The following is an 11166-nucleotide window of genomic DNA, read 5'->3' as shown; positions in this document are numbered from 1 at the left end:
GACTAAAACAGAGCAAAATCCTTTTTCTTTTTGTAGCAACTTAATAACATCATGATAGATAGTCTCTATCTGCCTGCTATGTTTCTATTTGAAAATAACATTCCTACTGATCAGGACCAGTATATTCCAGGGATGGCCATTTTGTATAGTTTTCCAGCTGAACATTGGCAGATGGTAAGACATAGAAAAGCCAGTGGCACATGAAACATGTTCTGGTAAATTAAACACAACAACAATATAATCAAACAGTGCTTTACTGTAGGTTATGAATATTCATTTGGCACACTACCAGGTTCAAAATTGTATATTGGCCGAGGTATATTGGTCATATACCACACCCCCTCGTGCCTTATTGCTTAATTCTATATTTTTTATACTGTATCTAAGTCCATGCCGCTCTGACATCGCTCGTCCATCTATGCATATATTCTTAATTCCATTCCTTACTTAAGATTTGTGTGTTTTGGGTATATGTTGTTAGATGTTACTGCACTGTCGGAGCTAGAAGCACAAGCATTTCGCTACACCCGCAATAACATCTGCTAAACATGTGTATGTGACCAATACGATTTGATGTGATTTGAAAAGTGTCACATATTAAAATATTTTCAGTAGGGTGTAAGACATGCAGGTTACATTTTTTAATAGAATCATAATTGTTTTACAGAACATTCAGGGAAAAAACATCCTCAAATAAATACAGGTATATGCTATATATATATATATATATAGTATGCAATTATCTTTATTCCATTAACAAACATTGACAATAGGTTTTCTCCTAATTTCTTCTCTCTTGTAAATAATAATTTCAAATAACCACACAATTGAATGTATTTAGACAAACAACTGAAGAAGGTACATAACTTGCAGAAAGTCAATATGCCTTGTAACACAATAATCATTCCGTAGTTTCAATAAACACAATGGAAAACCATAAAACATGTTTAAAGCATTGAATAGTTGCAAATGGTTAATAGGTCTACAATCCTTGTTCATTGGTCTGCTACTGTATAGTACTGTATGTTACAATTAGAGGGACTTAGAGACAGAATTACAGGGACTTAGAGAAAAATGACAGGGACTTAGGGACAAAATTACAGGGACTTAGAGAAAAATGACATGGACTTAGGGACAAAATTACAAGGACTTAGGGACCAAATTAGAGGGACTTAGAAACAAAATTACAGGGACATAAGAGACAAAATTACAGGGACATAAGAGACAAAATTACAGGGACTTAAGAGACAAAATTACAGGGACTTAAGAGACAAAATTACAGGGACTTAAGAGACAAAATTACAGGGACTTAGAGACAAAATTACAGGGACTTAGAGACATTACAATCCATTCTGATGCAAGATTGATTGTCATTGTTTCACCTCTAAAATCATGACTGTTTGTCATTGTTTCACCTCTAAAAGCATGAATGATTGTCATTGTTTCACCTCTAAAATCATGAATGTCATTGTTTCACCTCTAAAAGCATGAATGATTGTCATTGTTTCACCTCTAAAAGCATGAATGATTGTCATTGTTTCACCTCTAAAAGCATGAATGATTGTCATTGTTTCACCTCTAAAAGCATGAATGATTGTCATTGTTTCACCTCTAATAGCATGAATGATTGTCATTGTTTCACCTCTAAAAGCATGAATGATTCATTGCTGTATGTCACCCGACACCTGTTCTCTCTGCTTTGATTATATCCAGGTGGTTGAGGTTGGGTTTCCTCACACAGTGACAAGAGCACACTGGTATCTTACTTAATGTGATTCTGTCCTGATTCACAGACATTCACCCCAGTCAAACCCTCTAGGCCTATATAACTTCAATGGAAGCCTTTCCTTTCCCTAAGTGCAAACGCTTACATCCCTTCCTCAGTCTGCCTGATGGTAAGCTGTTTACTGGTCATTTTCATACTTTATGTCATAAGCGACGGGTCCCTCCATGGTGAATCCAAGGTAAAAGGAGACCTCCTCCGTACTGCATCCACTCCGGACTCCACCAAGGTATACTGGACGCACTGAGATTTTCAGATTGCCCCCGTAGTAAACATAAATGTCACCGTTTTCCGTTTTCCCTTTGACCCGTTGTAACAGGTTTTGTATCTCAGGATCCCTCCATATTGCTCCACTTTGCCACAGTTGATGCGGGTTTGGGGGTCTATCTTTGGATGAGGCCTTCTTGTGTGATGTTTTGGGTCCCTCTTTGTACAGCAACTGATCAAGCCTACCTTTGTGAATGATTCTCCTCAGTCCTCTTGATTTCCCGAGGTAGAAATGTGCGATGCAACTCTTCGCCGGAAACATGTGGGAGAAGCGACGATGGAAAGATTTTTTCGATGAAGTGACATACGTGCCAATGTTTTTGAACGTTGTGGTGCTCTCAAGCAGGTTGTCCTTTCTTGGCCACATCAGCAACATTGAGAGGTAGTACAGCTCTGTGCAGTTTGAATGGGTTCCCTCTTCTTGCAGTGCCTCGTTGAGAAGGGAGACCAGCTCCTCGTACCTCTTCAGCAATGTTGAGCTTTGCTTAATGCAGTGAAGAACAACAACGTTTGCAAGGATGAAATTGATCCGGTCAGCCATGAGTTTCCGTGTAGAATTTTGAACAATGAACTGCCATTTCTTCAGAATTAATTCAATTTGATTCCCATTCTTCTCGTTCAGATACTGGAGAAGACCAGCAAATGAATCTGCTCGCTTTTGCTCCAAATAGTTTCGCTGCTCCTCTATCTCCTGCCGGAGACTCAGTTTTGGTTTACTGGCCCTTTCAGAGGCTCTCTCTTCTCCCGAGGAACAGAAGATGTGAATGTACTTCTTGAAGAGCTCTGATACTTTCCGTTTGTTTCTGTCCTCTGCTGTCTCCTTCTCAATTGACCTTGGCTTCAGGTATGTGAAGTAGTTCTCAAAAAAACTGAACATCTCCTTCAGCCGTGGCTTCAAAGAGACCAGGAATTTCTCGTGGTCTGACAGAACAGCAATGAATTGATCATTTGTACTGTTTGTTGTTTCATGAAAATCACTCACTGGCAAGTGGTTTTTGAGGAACTGCAGCATTTTGTCTCGCTGGAGTGCGTCACTTTTGTTGAAGAAAGGAATATCTTTGATGATATCAAAAACAATCATTGAAACTTCCATTTCACCGACATACCCAGATGTGTTGTAGGTTCGTTGTCTCTTTCTGTTGGGCAGATCAAGGGAATCCATTGGCTCATCCTTCTTTGCGAGTTCCTGTGAATCTCTGAATGCTTTGGTGGCCTGAAATGCTAATTTTAGGCATTTGTCTAACTCTTCTGGAGTGAGCTCCTCAGCACGTTCAATTTGATATTTCAGGTGGCTTTTGTACACCTGTCCCAATGTGTCTGCAATGTAAGAATTGTACATTTTCTGCTGTGCATCCTTGGCCCATTTCAGAGCAGATATATAATCCTTCTCTTTCAGATAGAAATGCCTTGCCAAAGCTTGTGGCAGAGTTGCGTTTTTGTCAAATCTCATTGTTGCTCTTACAAGAACTTCTTTGATTTGGCTGGTTCCCTCATCCGTCTGTATGTCTTCAATCAAAGGAGAGAACAGTGTATCTTTGTCATGTCCAAGTTCCTTTCGTTGCCGCGTGATCAGCATACTTTGGATGTTTTGAACCAGGATGTCCTTACCCATGCCAGATTTGTACAGCAAGTCACAGTGTAACAGACTGGTTGTTATTTCCCCCAGTTGAAGCTTGTGCTTTCCGGTGAGGACTTTGAGGCAATTACTTGCAATCATTTGGTGTAGAAACCGAACTGCCTGATAAGTGCCGTGCTCTTCAATGTTGTAGCGCATCAGTAGCGTGGAGTATGGGTTCATTTTGTCCTCAAGTGTCTCTTTTCCCCACAGAGCATTCCTAATCCCCACAAAATCCTCACATAGGGACAGGGCCATGTAGGAGCCGTTCACATATGTATTTAGCAAAGCTAAGAGTGAAAATAGCTGTCCTTCTTTTTTGGAGGTGTCAAGGTCTTTCAGGGTGTTGCACACCAGATTCTTGATGTACTTCTCACTGAAATTGTTTGTCATGATCATGAAGGCGTAGAACGTTTCAGGTTTTTGATGGTGACCTTCGAGCTCTTTCAGTTTCACCTCAAAGAAGCTCTGCTCTTTGGTGGAGAGCTTGTTGAGCATGAACACATTGTCAAGTCGGCTGTTTCTGGAGCTCTCTGCAGGAATCTGGGATCTCTCACAGTTCAGTATGATGACCATCAGAGTGTCAGGTTTCTTCTTCTCGTTGGCTGCACTTAGTATGCATCTCTGTAGGTCTTCAACGTCCTCCCAGTTGTCCACCAAGAGTAGAACAGGAGAATAACTCAACTGCTTCTCTTTGCCACAGGTCAGCAGGTGTGTGACTTGGACTGCGATCTCACTGTTCTGTGCTGTGGTGTTTTTCAGAACGGCACATCTGAATTTACATCTCAAGTTCCACAACACGTGCATGGCCAGTGTTGTTCCACCACATCCTGGATGATGGAAGAGGTTTATTATTATGCATGGTGATGTGTACCCCTCTGTAGGTGTGATCAGGTTGTGAAGATCCTCATACTTGTCACGTTTGATGAATGGCAGACAACCTGGCCTCTCGGACAAGTAGAAGTTCCACCAAGTCACTTGTCCGCCTCTGTAAAAGTCCTCCTCCGTGTTGGTCTTGAATTCCTCAAAAGTGTCTTTGGTTTCAATTTCAGTGTTCTCACATTCATTTTCACTCAGTATATCAAGTACGGTCATCAGCTCTTCGTCTTTTTGTGTCAGGAGGACTGAACTGGAGCCAGAAGATGGCAGATATCTCCTAGAGGACCGTGTCTGGGGTTCTTTGATTTTCCTGATGGTGCAGTCGATTTCAGTCAGGCTCAATTCGTAGATACATTTACTAGTAATATCCACTTTGCAGCGAGTGTTTATCATGTCTCTCCATTGACTGAATACATTTGAATCTTTGCATATGCAGAGCATATTATCCTCACCCTCAAGAGTGCGATAGATGGCACAAAAGGCCTCAAGTATAGGGCTTGAGATGTCAGTGACTCCTGAGTGAAGCATGAACACCACAAGTAATCTGTCTTTCGACAAGACGTCTGGATTGCAGAGAAATGAAACCATATCGCTGATTTCTCCAGCACGTTTCTTCAGCCATTCACTGGTACTGAAAGGTCTGTCTGCTTCACTGACCTCATTTGCTCGACCATTACAAAAGACCCAGCTTGTCTGCTTAAACAAGTTCAGCTTTCCGATAACAGTGGAGACATTGTCATTAGTATTGTACATTCGAGGGTAATGAAGATTCGCTATGCGATCTGTTCTGTAGAAACTGCATGTCCCGTTCATGTCAGATTCTGGGTCAAACTCGAGCACTGCAAACAACTTCATCTCTTTCAAAAACCCAAATGTTCATGTCGACTGGGGTGGCACTTGTTTGTGACAACTATAACTTGCAATGAGCTTTCAAGTGTGTCTCTCCCATGAGTTATCAATTGTTTTAGCCTCTGACCTTGGTGGTTTTGGTTTTGGGTTATCTGCTGACAGTTGCTCTCCTCTTTTGACTTACGTGCTGATGACCAACATTTGACTTCCTCTGTCAAACCTCTCATCTTCTCCTGTAGACTTCTGGGATTATTGTCTGCAAGAATGTTGATGCTCTTTGGACCTTGTCGAATAAATAGACATTCAGTTTTGTATTCTTCTCCATTTTGTTCAGATATTATTGAGGTATAGAAAAGCTTCTCTTGAGTCTGTGAATAACTTGGGACAACATCAACTTCTATCACCCACTTGTCTGAAGTCGCGCCATCTAGACGTTGAACCTGAAAGAATTTTGGAGGTCTGATGCATGCTCTTGCGATATTTGTTTCTTCTCCAAAGTGTTCCTTGAGATGCATGTCAAACCTGTCTGTATACATATTGAATGATGGCAGGTTTTGCCCAATCACCTGTCCATGCATGTGTCTGGGCCCGCCTGTCACCCCAAAATGAATGGTACCATTGGTGCGAGAGTTCATGCAGGCTGCGGAAAAACTAAACACTTCATCGCTGAACTTTTCCAGAATATCTATATCACTGGCTTCCTCTGTGCTTGGCAGGAGCTTGTACTCATGTACCGGGTCAATGAGATTGCTGGGACCGGATTCAGGGGGAGGGTATCATTTTGTATGTATGTGAACGATAGATCGTTTTGGTCAAAGGGACGTGGGGGACATATTCTCTTCTCCAGATTTGGAGCAGTTTCTCTTAAGTGGTGAAATGATGAGATGGACGTCTCACTTTGTCTCGTATTGTCCTCCATATTTCCATAAGCTGGAATGGATTCCGACTCTACCATTGGCAGTAGAATGGGGGATGCAACATCTGAACCGGAATGTCTCAGTTCTTCCACTGATGTCCATGATGAGCTTAGACTTGGCGCCACCGACTCCGATTTCACACTGTCAGAATCCAGAGTTTCCTCATGTGACCCCATCCTAGCTTCTGGTATGGCCCTAAATCTAAATCTCTCCTGTCTTCTGAAGGGGTCACTCTCGGGGGATCTCATGCTTCTCCCTACACTCTCCAAGTCGTTTCTCAGTATCTCTACATTTTTTATGATTTGAATCGCCGGCCCAAACTTAACACCGAAATCAGTCAAGTCCTGTTTCTCAATGCAAACCAGGCTAGCTCCTGACACGTCCTGTTCATAAAGTTTTGTTGCGACCTCAGGGAGTTTGAGGCTACTAATTAGCCACTCTTTCACATGCTCCTTCGTCCAGTCTTCGATTCTCTGTGGGAATTCTCTGAGGTTGCTGACTCTGTTCATGCCATGATGTTCAGTATGCTGAGAACCCAAGAAATAAAAACGATCATCACCATAGGCAGTTGTATTTCTTTTTAAACCAATTAACAGTTACTGTAGCTGCACATATAGTTGATATTTTTTATTTGCCAAATCACCAATGCCTATTGCTTATTATTATTGAAACTAAGAACAATCCACTGAATATACATTTACTATGCATACATAGAGTTTCAGCTTAAAACTTGCAAACATACCATTGTTGCATGCACTCCACCAATGGACAGTTGTGTTGTGTCTGATGTCATCATCCTACAATTGGTGGAAATACATTAGGTGCAAATACATTCATTTGAAATTAAACAAATTGATGTTTTGGATCACCTCAAATGTGTTTTTTTTATACATACATGCAAGGTATTGTGCATTTTAATTTTGTTGATTTTTTTATAGTAAAAAATTCCCACATGACCCACTTTAGATACTTTAAATTATTTAAAAATCATCTATTAATTAAAATCATAAATGACCTTGAAGATGGACCCATTGACTGGTCACTCTTCATTGACAGATAGCTGGGCGTAGGTGAGTCTGCTCCCTCCCTGCAAACAAAATAATTGAGGTGTGTTTTTAATCAATCCTATGCTCATGTACAGTCGCTTTTACCGATCTGCAAGATGTCTATTAGAAATCACATATTCAAAGTGTCTCCGAGTAGGAGTGCTGATCTAGGATCAAGTCCCCCTACATCATTATGATCTGATAGATAATAGGCAGAATCTACCACACACCCAAACCAATTTAGTGAGGGTGCTGGAGTCAAAATGCTAAACTGGAGAAACAGGAAAAAGTCGCTGCACATTTCCAGACAGATGAAAATCTATTTATTTAATTGTGGCTGAGCTTTCGGTCAGTCAACCGTCATCAAACCATATGCAAAATAATATTCAAAACTGATGCTAATCAAAACTGATGCTAATCAGTACTGATGCTAATCAAAACTGATGCTAATCAATACTGATGCTAACCATAACTGAAGCTAATCAAAACTGATGCTAATCAAAACTGATGCTAATCAGTACTGATGCTAATCAGTACTGATGCTAATCATAACTGATGCAATTCAAAACTGAAGCTAATCAGTACTGATGCTAATCATAACTGATGCTAATCATAACTGATGCTAATCAAAACTGATGCTAATCATAACTGATGCTAATCATAACTGATGCTAATCATAACTGATGCTAATCAAAACTGAAGCTAATCAGTACTGATGCTAATCATAACTGATGCTAATCAAAACTCAAGCTAATCAGTACTGATGCTAATCATAACTGATGCTAATCAAAACTGAAGCTAATCAGTACTGATGCTAACCAAAACTGATGCTAATCAAAACTGATACTAATCAATACTCCTACTCTGAGACTGTGAAAACGGGCCCAGACCTTTTGTCTTTGTCGATTGTTGGACGTATTGACACATTGCAACGTCCTCATTATGAAAATCATAAATGACCTGCGATTGGGAATAAACTCTCTCTTGTAGTTTATCGGTGGATCCATTGAGCGGTCGCTCCTCATTGACACACAGCTGGATGTAGGTGACTCTGCACCCTCCCTGTGAAATATACAGTCAGTCCCCTAACCCTATAACATAGCTTGTAAAGACAGTTGGAAATCGGGACCCATATTCATCCATATGCAGTGTTCACACTGCACGAGTCTCCTTATCCTTGGGTTTATTGAGATTTTAGCCTAGGGCTATGCAAGTCTTCACACTTACACATTCTAGCACCAACCTTAGCCCAGGGCTAGCTGGCCTTGCTCCGGAGCAGGGTTAGGTCCAACTTTGTAGGACTAGACCCAGAAACCCGGTGCCAAAATAGCCCGTGTGAAACGGGGGTCAAGAAAAACGCATAGAATATTTCACTGTCCAATCACAATAGCTGCATTTTCACTTCATTTTCATATGCTTGTGATGAGTTCTGCACGCTATTTTAATAAGTACATTTATACTATTTCATCCTTCCATCTGAGGACAAAAACCTGACAAAAAAAACATACTTTCATCGGTGTGAAAACATGGTTGCTATGGCTAACAAAAACGGTTGCTATGTAGGCAGGCTAACGTCTGCTCCCCACTGTCCCCAGGATATTTCAGCCCAGGATTAACAAATGTTAGTGTGAACACAGGATAAGTTAGCATAGGGTCAGTCTTAGCCCAGGGCTAAGAACATTGCAGTGCGAAAAGGCCTAAAGTGTCTCACAGTAGTAGTGTTGATTTAGGATCAGTTCCCCTCTGTCCATATAATATTATTCATTATGATCTAAAAGGCAAAGCTGATCCTATAGCAGCACTCCTACTCTGAGACTGTGAATACAGGCCCAAACCTTTTGTCTCTTGTGCCATGTCCTCGGTGGAAGTTGATTGGCTGACCCATTGAGTGATCACTCTTCATTGACAGACAGCTAGGTGACTCTGCTCTCTCCTCCTGGGCCACCAAGCCCTGTTTACCAGGGCAGAGAAGACTTGACCCTGCAACGTCCTCATTATACTCCTGTGGGGCGGTGGGACTACTATGCAGCCATTGACGGACATGTTCACTCTTCCCACTCTCTGCACCCTCAGGCGATACAGTGTTGTCACTCATCCTGTCTCCACACCAGCATTCAGGTTCCTGACAAAGAAAACGAAGCGAGAGGGGTGAGAGGAAAGATCCGAAAAACCGCTCTTTAGCAGTAACTTCTTTATTGAGGATAAGTGTATTTACTGTGAATGTGATATGTGGTTGTCTCACCTTGCTGTCTCAATAAGATGAATGCACTAACTAACTGTAAGTCACTCTGGATAAGAGCATCTGATAAATGACTCAAATGTCAAATGCTCTTTAACCGTGTATCAAAATCTCCCGCTAACTTCATTCCCTTTCTGAAACTCTCAGTATTGAAACAAGCGGAAACAATGTACCGGACTTCTTGTCCAAATCATAGAGAACCAGGTCTAGTAAACACACATTCCTATATGACCACAACAGACTAATACCTCTCCTCTGTATAGAAACCACTTGGGATACTCTCGTAGAAAATGTATTGTTTCCCAAACGTGGTAGTTATGTTGTTTGTAGAAAAGGCGTATCATATTGTGTCACCTTCAATAGGCAGACTGTGCATTCCCATGCAGTAGAAAGATACAGTTTCTACAATAGCCAAAGAGGATAAAGGTAATCTGGTTACTCTCTCCTATGGTCCAGGGATACAAGATCAGACACCTCCCCTCGATGACTCAGCAGTGGTTGCACATGCAGTACATTTCATTTGACAGTCATACTTACCCGGAACTTCAGCTTCTCATATGAACTTGTGATTTGAATAGTGTCATGGTTATTTGACAATGGCTTACTTCCCAAACATTACCATGAAAAGCAAACAAACCTATTCATTGCCTATCGCCTCATCGAACATGGAGCAGACTGAATGAAAACTTGTGTTTCTGCATTCCAGAGACACATAATATACCAGGGAGTGTACTGTAACTCTGTACTGTAGACTTGCTACGTCAAATAAGATTTTCCCTCAGGATTTCAGTTGATTTCAGGAAATCAGTTGATTTCAGTACGCTATTGAGTAAACTTGGACCTTCGTCACCCACGGAGTATGTCTGATTTATACATTCAGAATCTCAGTTATTGCATGAGAAATAATCAGTACGATTATTATTATTATTATAACGAGCTCAACGTAATTAGGCTGCATTCATTTGTAATAATTAGACTAATTACAGCAGTATTTTTAGTTTAGAAAACATTTGTGTAGACAATAACGGAATATATCCAAGACTTTAAACAGAACCTTACCACTCAGAGTCCTAACTTCACTCATATCTGCACAGTTTGAAAGGTGTGCTCTTAGATCCTGTGCAGCCACAGAAATATCAGTAACCGTTTCCCTGCTGCATTCTTGACAATGAACCACTAAACTCGTCAGGTATTCTGAGCCGCACCTAGGAGGTGCCGAATTTAACCCCAGAAGCTACTAATACAGGAGAAACATGGTCTATTTAGTAGCTCACAGCTAGTAGATCATTAGCCTGCGTCTGAAGAGGAGGCTGATATCCGATCATACTGTAGACCTACCCTTGATCTCCATATAAGGAAACCAAAGGGCAGAGTCAGGGTTTGTGGGAGGTAGCTTTGGATATATATTTCAGATACATGTATCTTGGACTAAAATATGTTAGGAAGTAGAATGCAAAACCTATTGACTCCGGTAAGATAAAATAAGAAAGAAAAACAGTTAGAGGAGCTTCTTCTATGAAGTGTGGTTTGTGTTTTCTACCCGTCTTCACCTCTCGGCTCGACTGTCTCGT

At 41.1% G+C, this 11166-nt stretch overlaps 1 pseudogene; it reads right to left on the bottom strand.

Annotated features, from left to right (window-relative positions):
* Positions 1-238: 238 nt before the first annotated feature.
* On the bottom strand, positions 239-10860 carry LOC115116092 (sterile alpha motif domain-containing protein 9-like; annotated as a pseudogene).
* Between the last annotated feature and the right edge of the window lie 306 nt (positions 10861-11166).

Source organism: Oncorhynchus nerka, linkage group LG18 (assembly GCF_034236695.1).
Source record: "Oncorhynchus nerka isolate Pitt River linkage group LG18, Oner_Uvic_2.0, whole genome shotgun sequence".
NCBI classification, from domain to species: Eukaryota; Metazoa; Chordata; class Actinopteri; order Salmoniformes; family Salmonidae; genus Oncorhynchus; species Oncorhynchus nerka.
Note: the sequence above shows the minus strand (reverse complement) of the source record. Positions and strands in the feature narration are given on the sequence as shown.